The sequence below is a fragment of the Vulpes lagopus genome, chromosome 18, assembly GCF_018345385.1.
Source record: "Vulpes lagopus strain Blue_001 chromosome 18, ASM1834538v1, whole genome shotgun sequence".
Taxonomy (NCBI): domain Eukaryota; kingdom Metazoa; phylum Chordata; class Mammalia; order Carnivora; family Canidae; genus Vulpes; species Vulpes lagopus.
The window spans coordinates 47409041-47419969 of NC_054841.1; the positions used below are offsets into that span (position 1 = coordinate 47409041).

Genomic DNA, 10929 nt, shown 5'->3' on the forward strand with positions numbered 1-10929 from the left:
GTGCTGGTAAATGTTGAAAAACAGCTCTCCAGAACACAAAAACGTTCTGATTTGTAGTGTTTGCTAACTTCCCTGGTGTCGATACTCCCACTGTGGCCAATATCGGGCCATGTGAAGTTGCCGATTGGAGGGTAAGCAAAAGAACAAGGCAGGGAAGCCCCGGTGGCCCAGTGGTTTAGAGCTGCCTTCAGCCCACGGCGTGATCCTGGAGACCCAGGATCGAGTCCCACATCAGGCTCCCTGCATGGAGCCTGCTTCTCCCTCTGCCTGTGTCTCTGCCTCTCTCTCTCTCTCTCTCTCTCTCTCTCTCTCTCTCTCTCTCTGTCTCTCATGAATAAATAAATAAAATCTTAAAAAAAAAAAAAAAAGAACAAGGCAGCCACTGTCACAATAGTCCTCCCCCAGACAGACATGGTGGAGGAAAGTAACCTGAAGCACATCAGTAATGGAATTAATTGTCAAATAGTTAAAAATGATGAATTTTAGATAACTATTACCTTTGTTTATTACCATATTAGGCTTATTTCACTGGGGGTTCTATAATTTACTTTTTAATAATGGCTGTGTTTAATACCTGTCTCTGGAGAATCTTGGAAGTTCCACAGTTGATCAGCTCTCAGGAGCGGGTCCAAGCAGGCTTCAGCATCCCCGGATGAGCCCCAAATCAGGACTTGAACACCCTCCATGCCAGGTTTCTGTTGTGCAGTCTGGACGATTTCAACAGTACCTTTCTGCCTTGAGACTATGCAGCTTCCCTGCTCTACAACCAAGGACCAGGAAGCCACTCTACAACCAGTAGCCATCCACCTTTGCCCAGGGCTGTTTGGGCATTTCAAGGCTTGGCAGGTGGGTTTTCCTGTAACTGACCCTGCCTCTTCAAGCAGCACTCTGTGCCTGGCCTTTAGTAGCTTGAGGAACTATCTCTGGGCTACTACAAGGTTGCATGAAGGGAAGGTCTGACAATAACTGTCCACTGAGAAAGTAACTTTAATCTCATGTGGGGAATGAGAGAAAACTGAAAGGAAAAAGCTGGGATCTCATAGCAGAGGTCCAGGAGGAGGGTTGCAAAAGGACAGGGATGAAGTGAGGGATCTATAGGGGAAAGGGGAAGAGAAGGAGGGGAAGGGGAGAAGGAGGGTGAAGGAAGGGGAAAGGAAGGAGAGGGGAGGAAGAGAAAGGGGCCGGAGGGAAAAAAGGAATTATTTCCTTTGAGGGGATTCAGTATATTATGAGAAATAATACTAGGTCAGTTTTGCCCTAAAAGAAACTAATCTTTTTAAAAAATGGTCAGTGGGGTGCCTGGGGGGCTCAGTCGGGTAAGCATTAGACTCTTGGCTTCAGTTGAGGTCCAGGTGGAGCCTCCTGTGGGCTGTCACTCACTGGGCTTGGGATTCTGTCTCCCTCTCCCTCTGCCTCTCCCACACTCATACTCTGGAGAGTGCACTCTCTCTCTCTCTAAAATAAATAAATAAATAAATAAATAAATAAATAAATAAATAAATAACAATTAATTAATTAAAATGGTCAGATAGCAGCTGGGTTCCCAGCATTTTGTCACTTTGTCACTCCTGGCATTCCTAAATTCAAGGTCTCCCCCTCCCAGGTCACTCTAGAGATCATCCCAGGTCACGCAGAGCCTACGACTGGCAAGGATGGGCTCAGAGGGGTGCCTTGCCTTCTCCCCCACCCCCACCGCCCTAGCCTGGAGGTGGTATCCTTGGGGGAGACACAGGGAAAACCCCAAATATGCAGCAGTCCCCAGTGCTAAGTGCTGAGGGTCAAGGAGCAGCAACACTGCAGATTGGGGAGGGAGGGCAGCACAGTCAGAGTAGGAGGACAGCAAACAAGCCTGTGTGCGGGCCTCCATCTCAGGTGGAGACTGACAGAGCAGGTGGGACAGAGCCACCCATGGCACAGCAAAGGAGATAGAAGTTTATTGAATACCCTGCAAGGGAGCTGTGGGTAGGGCAGCAAAGGACAGACTGTCTTCCAGAAGGCAGTGCTGGGGCAGGGGCAGCTGTGATGAAGGGGAGAAGGGGAGAGGTGTGGGAACACATGCAATTTTCCCTTTTTGGCATCTTTTCCCTTTTTGGGTGTCAGCTGCCCATTGGTCAGCTAAGGCCTACGGCTCTTTTGAGGTGGATATCCTAATAAGCCTGTTGATGTCAACCTGGCAGCTGCTGTGAACCCCACTACCTCACTCAGGTTCCCATTGCTCAAGCCCATTGCCTAAATGCAGCCTCTACAGTGTAGATATTTCCCCTCCAGGTGGCAGAGCTTAGGTCTCTTCTCTCTGCTGCGGGCAGGCTGGACTCCATGAAAATGAAATGCGGTACCTTCGCAGTGGAGAAACCCACAATCATCACCTTCTCCAACACCGTCATCATCCACATTCTGGGCAGGGAATATGCGGAGCCTCCATGAGTTTCTCCCCTCCACCACAATCATGAGACTACATCTAACAAGCCAGATTGGGACTGTTCTGGAATGCCCACTCAGAACGGATTTGGGGTCTCTAACAGGCTGGTGTAAACCCTTCTACGCAGTGAGTTGTCCTCACTGATGCTGGTGACTGGGCTCCAACCCAACCTGGAATGAGTCATATGGGTCCTTCAGAGATGAAGCTCTCCGGCACAGGCTCAAAGCCCAGCGTTCCTTCGCAAGATTCCCCTCACTGTCTCTGTCCTGGAGGCTGCCCGAGTCTGAGGGAGCCACTTGGCTGGGCTTCTCCAGGGATCTGCCTCTCAGAGACCACAGAAGGGAACACTGGGGTGGTGCTCTGAGCCTCTGATAACCCAGAGTCCAGGAAGTACCCTCCCTTCTGCGGAAGTTGAGGAAGGAGCACTTCTGGGTGGGACCCGTGACCTCCCCAGCTAAGTAGGAAAGGCAGCCAGGGATGGGCAACCATGTGTAACATAAACTGTGGGCCAGGCCCCAAAGCAGGTGTTACAGGGAAGGAAAGCTTTCATCTGATGTGACCTAACAGTCCTGCACTCTGACCAGCTCATGTCCAAACAATGCTGAGTGTGTGTATTCCTTTCTAGGGCTGCTGTGAGAAATGACCACAAACGTAAATGGTTTAAGGCAGTGGTTCCTCACAGAGTCCTGGAAGCCACAAGTCCAAAATCAAGGGGTCGGGAGGGCCATGCTTCCTTCCAGAGGCTCCAGGGAAGGGTCCTTCCTTGCCTCTGCCAGCTTCTGGGGACCCCAAGTGGCATCACTCAGTCTCTGGTGAATCATGACATGGCCTTCCTCCCTCTATGTGTGTCTGTCTCTGTGTCCTTTCTATTCTTATGAGGATGAAAACCCACCCAACTCCAGTAGGACCCCTCCTTAACCAACTTCACCTGCAATGACTCTATGAGATGACACCTTTCTTGGTCACATTCTGAGGTTCTGAGGTTCCAGGAGAACATGAAGATGGGAGATGCTGTTCAATCTAGCACAGTGTAGATCCCACATCTGATAGGTAAGCAGGAGACAAACAAGGAGTGTCAACTCTTAATAGATGACTGAGACAACCCAGCTGTTGTAGCACCCCCCTATGTCCCATACCAGGCTCCCATCCCAGCCCCACCATGAGGCCCCTATCTAACTGTCGATGCTACTTCACTCCTCTAAACCCAAGCTCCTCATCTCGAGATAGAGATGTCACTTACAAAGGATGCGAAACAATGAGCATTTGCAGGGCTCAATCCACAGTGACTCTGACTAGCCTCTCCAGGGCTAGCAACAGGAAGGATGTGTGTTAAAACACCCAGAAGCACATCTCATGCTTGTCATTCTGCATTTGCCATCAATAACAAGAACAAATAAATTTCAGAGTTCAGACTGGGAAGGCTTATTGCAAACATCCCCATCCTGCTCTTTCAAACAGATCGCCCTCCCTTGTCCAGCCCATCCTCTAGTGTCACTCACCACTGGTAAGACCTGGAAGCCATTACTGACCCTGGGAGTAGAGCCTTAATGGACACAGAAACAGATGCCTCTGTCAGCAGTGAAACTGGACAAAGGTGGACAAGGAGATGGCCTCTTGTCCCTCCTATTTCCTCCAGGCCCTGCCCTCCATCCTGGCTGAAACAAAAGGGGCACCACACCCAGCAAAGACAAAAGCTCTTTCCACACTGGGCCCTAAGGCACACCTTTTCTCACTCCCCAAGAGTCAAGAGTCCCAGTGTCAATCCAGGGAAATGCCAGTCACTCCTTTCCAAAAGGAAAAGCAAAAGACTTATCACTTATTTGGGCAGAAAACCTACTAGCTACTTAAGTAAGCAGCAATCCCATAGGGCCAGCTGGTCCTCATGTCTGCATGGCCAACACCAAGCGGTTGTCATCACATAGTGCTTCACAGTTACTAAAAATGCTTGGCATACTAAAAATGCTTCATCTTGGTCCTCACAAAGTCCCATAACCCTAAATAGGCCACATATCCATCCTCCATCTCTAGAGGAGAAACCTAAGGCTCAGAGAGGCTGAGTGTCAGAGCCTGCACTCTGATTCAGGCTCTAGGCGTAGGTTCAGCGTCCCTTTTAATGGTCCCTGTACTACCTACGGAGCAGATGTCTATCTTGCATGACTTGGCCTGAAGTGCATATAGCCCCCCTTCCTTGTAGGAAGAGATCCACCATCATCCTTATCTCACAGGGGTCACCTTACAGGTTCCCATAAATTTTCCTGTATATCAACATATACAGTTGCATCTGACCAAAAGGTAGTGTTGCCCAATGGAGAGAGCTGGGGACATGGATTGAAAGAGACCCAGATGTGAATCTGATCTCTGCCAGATTTTGGTGATGTTGGTTCATTCCTTGTAGTAGGGAAATAACTCCTGCTCAGCATCACAGCACAGAGGCATAAATGCAACATATAAAGCCTAATGCCATACCTCTCATAAACAGCAGCCATTATTAAGCCATCAAACACCCAAAAGATCTTCCTTAGAGGAAAAAGGACCGCATCATTGATGTGGCAGAGATTGACCTGAATAGAAGCAAGCTCCATGTGTGAGAAGCCTCAGTACCTGAAGACTGATAAATCCAAACTGTCACGTGACAGAATCCTATCAGGTCAGACTCTTGTTTCTAATGTAGGTGCTCACCTCTGAGCCACTGGCTTAAACATCGTGAGGGGACTGACCTGGGTGAGTCCAGGGAGGAATCCCAAATAGCCTGTTCATCTTTCAGTAGCTAACAATGGCTGGGCATTTCTCTTTAGGCACAACAATTTAGTGTCATTGGAGTCTGCCCATTTGTGGGTTTTTTAGCTACTATTAAGCTATTACTACTTTAAATATGTGGAAAATTCACCTGCAAGCATGGCACTTTTAATATTTATGATGTGTCCCAGGAAGTGACTCAGCTTCCTCCAGGACTGAAGTGGCTACAGTGGAGAAGGGGGCAACTCAATCTGCCAGGAGCAGGGAAGCCAGCCAGATGCACCATAATCCACACACATGGAATATATACTGCTAATCTGGCTAAGAAATGGCTACAGAACAGGGATTTTCAGATTGAAGGAGCCCTCCAAGAGTTGAACACACTGGATAAAAATAGACCCGCACCAAAACTCCCTATGCATCCTAGAAAGAAACCATAAAGGTTTACACAAAAAAGGGTGGGGGTGGAGGGGAACACGGCATCAATTTCTCCACAGCCACTCCAGAAACTAGAAGACATAAATCAATGCCTTCTCAATTCTGAAAGTATGTAATTTCCAACCCAGAATTCTATACCTAGCCAATCAATTAAGTATGAATGTAGAATATAGATATTTTCAAATGTGCAAAATTTCAAAAATATTTCTTCCCTTCTCTTTTTCCCAGGAAGCTATTAGAGTTTATACTTTACACAATTGAGGTAGTGAATCAGAGAACATGGAGGCATGGACTCTAAGAAGCAGGAAATCCAATACAGGAGAGGAAAGGGGAGTCCTAGGGCAAACACCAGGTGAAGGTGCTGGAATGGCAGCCATGCACCAGATCTAGACTTCTACCTTGATGGAGGCATAGAGGCTCTAGGGGAAACTTCCTCAATAGAAAGAAATTATAGAGCAACTAAGATGGATGTGGAATATCTGTGGAATATTCCTACAATGGAATATTATTCAGCAATAAGAAGAAATGATCTATCAAGCCATTAAAAGACATGAAGTAAATTTAAAAGTATATAACTAAGTGAAAGAAGCCAATCTGAAAAGGCTGTATGTTTCCAACTATATGATATTGTGAAAAAGGCAAAACTATGGAGACAGTAAAGAGATGGGTGGTTGCCAGGGGTTAGGTGCAAAGGAGAAATGAATACATAGATGGCAGAGCATTTTTAGGGCTGTAAAATTAATCTGTGTAATATTATAATAATGTCATCATACATTTATTAAAACCCATAGAAAGTACAACACCAAGAGTGAACCCTAATGTAAACTATGAACTTTGTATGATAATAGTGTGTTGATGTTGGTTCATTAATCATAACAAATGTAGGGATATGGGAGATGTTGATAGTGGGAAAGGATGTGGGGTCAAGTGTGGGGACAGGGAGATAGGGGAATTTTCTGTACTTTCCACTCAATTTTGCTGCAAACCTAAAACTGCTCTAAAACATAAAGTATGTTAAAATAAAAGAGTATCTGGCATGAATATTTTAATTTAAATTACTGGAGAAGAATTTGAGGATAAATTAGTGATTGTATTTAAAAAGTAAAAACTAAAAACAATTATGAACTCCAGGGAAAACAAAAATTCACACAGGAGACAAAAATCAATTACAGTTTACTACAGGGCTCATCTGTCAATGATAGTGACATAGTCATAGAATATAAACCCTGAATGGGGACTTCACCAAGACTGTAAAATAGCTATGCTGAGCAGAGGTTGGAAGTATGATCATCTGTGCCTGTGTGTGTGTGTGTGTGTGTGTGTGTATGTGTGTGTTGCAGGCAAGGAGAATTGTGTGTATGAATAAAAGGTTAGTATCAGGCCCATGCCTCCCAAGGCTAGTCTGAGGATAAGACCTGAGTCTGTCCTCTAACAATACAGCTTCTGTGAAGACTATAAAAGTAAGATAAATAAGAAATGAATGCAGTGTCCATCTGGTTTGTCCTAGAACCCCTCATCTCTAGTACAGCCCTGAAGTGGGGAGCCTGTGAGCTGGCACACCAGCCTCGGGCCTACATAACCAGGACAGTGCATGCCTTTGCTCAGGCTGCCATAACTTAGGGACTGAGTGGCTAAACAACCAAAATTAATTTCCTTGCACTTCTGGAGGCAGGAAGTGAAAGATCAAGGTATCTGCAGTACTGGTTTCTTCTTAGGCCCCTCTCCTTGGCTTGTAGATAGCTGTTGTCTCTCCATGTCCTTGCCTGGCCTCCTATGTATATGGCTGATTCCCCTTGCTCTTCCTTCCTTTCTTTCTTTCTTTCTTTCTCTCTTTCCTTCTTTCTTCCTTTCTTTCTTTTCTTATTTTCTCTTGACAATTATTTAAGACCTTTATTAACAGATGCTTGCTGTTTGTTGACTTTTTTGGAAAGAATCAGGTTGTAAACTTTTATTACAAGTTCAAAATGAGGCTATTAAAACTCTCAACTCCACCAGATATGAAACAACTTAAGAATCTTTAAAGATGTGTTGAGGAAAACCAAGCTTCAAAAAAATGTTTGTCATTGCCCAAAAGAGATGTCTTTAGGTAAAAATAATAAAGCCCCATGCTGCATAGATAATGCAGAGATTCTCGTTATCTAGTCAGCAGGCTAAAAGTTTATTTCTTATTCCTATTCATTTCTTCTTGTTGGGTGATGAATCAGAGTGATGACAGAGAAGATACATTTACTCAGCTCCCCCTTGCTGAAACTTGGGAGGAGACAAATTCTCAGCTGGTGGATTCCCTGCCTTTGTCTCTTTGCCAACTTGTATTTTAGGGTTTTCTGGGCATCATTGTCAGTAATTGAAGTTGTGATGGTAGTGACACTGAGGTGGCTGCTGACATTGGATCTCACCTCCTTGATTCTCCTTAGCTTTTTCATTGTCGTCCTCTCCGGGCTCTCTTTGGCAAGCAGGCCCATGCAGAACAATGGTTTATAACCCAGTATGTACTCTGTCTCACTGGACTACCTTGTTCTCCTCCACCCTGGCTGTCAGCACCTTCCATCCCTTATTCCTGCTCAGGAGGGTTGGAACGTGGGGTTCAATGCCCATAGGCTCTCCACGAGGACAGAGATGTGGAACTGTGCCTGGATTGGGCTTGTGCTGTTGGGCCCAACCCCTCTGACCCCTCCTACTTTTCCTCACAGTCACTATTCTGGTACTTGTGCGGGGGATTGCATGGACCCCTGTGACATGGATAGTGTCTATAATAGTTACGGTATGCTGTATATTTACCATCTTGCACTGGAGCTCCACCAGGACCCTTCACATTTGCTGCCTCCTCACACTTTTCTCCTTCAACAACATCAAACTCCATAGTCTCTCCCACTCCGACTGTGAAGTTAACTCCTGGGGTTATTTTTTTATGGCAATATGATGTACAGATACACCTTCCTTGATATCATTTCTATTTCTTACTTGAACCATTTACTGTTTGCTTACCTTCATTGCGATGACCTTGTACCCACCAGTAGGCACCACCCATGTGAGGCTGCCTGAGCCTTCACTTGCTGGGTGGCTGTCCCTAATGCCTAGATTGGTATGAGCAGTGTTGAGAGTAGGATGGTGGGTGGCTGCTGGGTCTGGGCCTCAGTACTCATAGTTGTGGGGATGGTAACTAGAGTTGGGTTATTTTCTCGGTGGGGGATGGTGGCTGGGGAGTTGGGGCATGTGGTAACTAGGCCAATGTCAGTGATGGGGCTACTCAGGGCTCTCTGGAAACAGATCTCAAATCCTACTACCAGTAGAACTCTGAATAGCTCTTGAAAGAACTTATCTCCAAACACAGTCACATCCTGAGAAAATAGGGGACAGGACTTCCATTAAGTGAATGTCCATACCCATGAGCCCCAAAGTAGGGTGACCAGCCAGCAATATTAACATCCCCAGGGAACTTGTGAGAAATGAAATGTAGACCCTCCACCCCAACCCACTGAAGCAGACCCCTGGGAGTGGGGTACAGCCATCTGTGTTCAACAAGCCCTCTGGGATGTTCTGACCCAGCTACAATTTGAAGGATAACCTTGCCCTGGGACAAGCTCAGAGGATCTGAATTCCAGAGACATAGATGCCACTGGAGGAACTTCACCACTAAGTACACATCAGGCAGAGAACAAAAAGGAATGTTTGCATGGTTTTATGCTTACAAAGCACAGAGAGAATATATTTTATTTATTCTTAGCATAAATGGGCTGCTACTATCAGGCACCTGCCCTAAGGTGCCCAGAACTGAGCTTGTTTGCCTGAGGCCACACCAGTTGGAGGCAAGGAAAGCCAACCCCAGGTATACAGGTAGGGCAAGTAGCTGCTAAGGTAGGTAGTATGCAAGGCAGGTAGTAGGTAGGAGAAGTCAGGTGGCAGGATGGGCAACATGTGGCACTCCTAACTTTTAAGATGGTTAGTGACTCACCAATCCACCTAGCTGGGGAGTGATGATGTCAGGATGTAAATTCTGCTTCTCAGACTCTTTGATCCTTGTTAGCACAGACCTTGCACTCAGGCATAAGTCCCCCTGAACTGCCCTGTTCGCCCCTGCCCCAATCACCACTTGTTCCTGTTGGCGGAATCACAGATGCCCTATTTTCTAGAGTCCAACATTTTCCTTTGAACTCTGTTTACACGAAATAAATTCCACTTTTTATTACCCATGGGTTTCCAAGCTGTGGTGTAGTGTGGCTTATGTTTTATGATGTGTCTGCATTCACAGGGTCTATCTCCTAACAAAACGTGAGTGACCGACTGCCCAGTGTGGGTTAACTGCCGTGGTGGGCTTGCTGATGCCTTTTCTATTTCTGGAAAGCACTCCTGCCAGGGCACAGCCTGCCAAAAACCTCAAGCAGGTGATCACAAAAAGCCTGACTCTCAGCCTTCAAGGCAGGCGTCCTCCTGCAGATGAGGACTCAGTGGCCAGCACCCGCAGGGCCAGGAAGGACCCATCAACAGCCAGGGATGCCCGCTGTTAGTGCCACCATCACATGTCTTCTGAAAATACGTGAGTTGAGTCTCCTTGGACTTCCCACACGAGGGGCTAAGACCAAGGCCTCACTTCCTCTTTCTTCATCACTTGCGCCCTTTCAAGTGTCTCATCTCCCACGTTTGGGGAAGTGATTCTTACCTAAATGTCCCAACTGTCTTTCCTTTTGCAAAGTGGCTCACTCCATGGCAGAAGGGAAGCGTCCTGCCCAAATCCAGATGAGCCCTCGGATGTTCACCGGTGTCTCTGAGCCAGGTCAGCCAACCTCTCCCCTGGAAAAGCCAACAGCACCTCCTCTGCTGTCCCTCTGAGCCCACCTCCCAAGGCAGCACGGAGCCCAGAGCACATCGCCCTCCGCCCGTGGTCACCAGAGGTCTAAATGTGCAGGCTCGCTTCAAAGCCAGGCCCCCAGACAGAATGTGTGCTTGCCTATGCTTCAGTGGAAATTAAGCCAAGAATGATGTATAGATGAAAGTTCTAACACTTTTCCTATTTAGACAGCAGGAGGTGTCCAGCCCCTGAAGTAGCTCACTGTCCCTCAATGTCAGGGGAGCATGGGGTTAACACGTTGTCTTGGGTTACATCACCTGCTGCTCTGCCCTCAGTGACTTGCATCATCAGTACTGGCCCTCTTGCTGGAGCAGGACTGAGACTTCTCTGAACAGGACTGGGACTTTCTTAGACACTTTGGACTGGAGGGAGGTATTTTCAACAGCACAGGCATGGACACCAGTGGGCAGCAGTGTGGTTGTGCAGAAAAGCACACACATTGGCCCAGAAAGGACAATGCTGAAACCTCCCCTCTTGCTGTTGACCAGCC

General features: G+C 46.9%; 1 pseudogene; it reads right to left on the reverse strand.

The window, feature by feature from the left end:
- Window positions 1–7819: 7819 nt before the first annotated feature.
- Window positions 7820–8563, reverse strand: LOC121477883 (annotated as a pseudogene).
- Between the last annotated feature and the right edge of the window lie 2366 nt (window positions 8564–10929).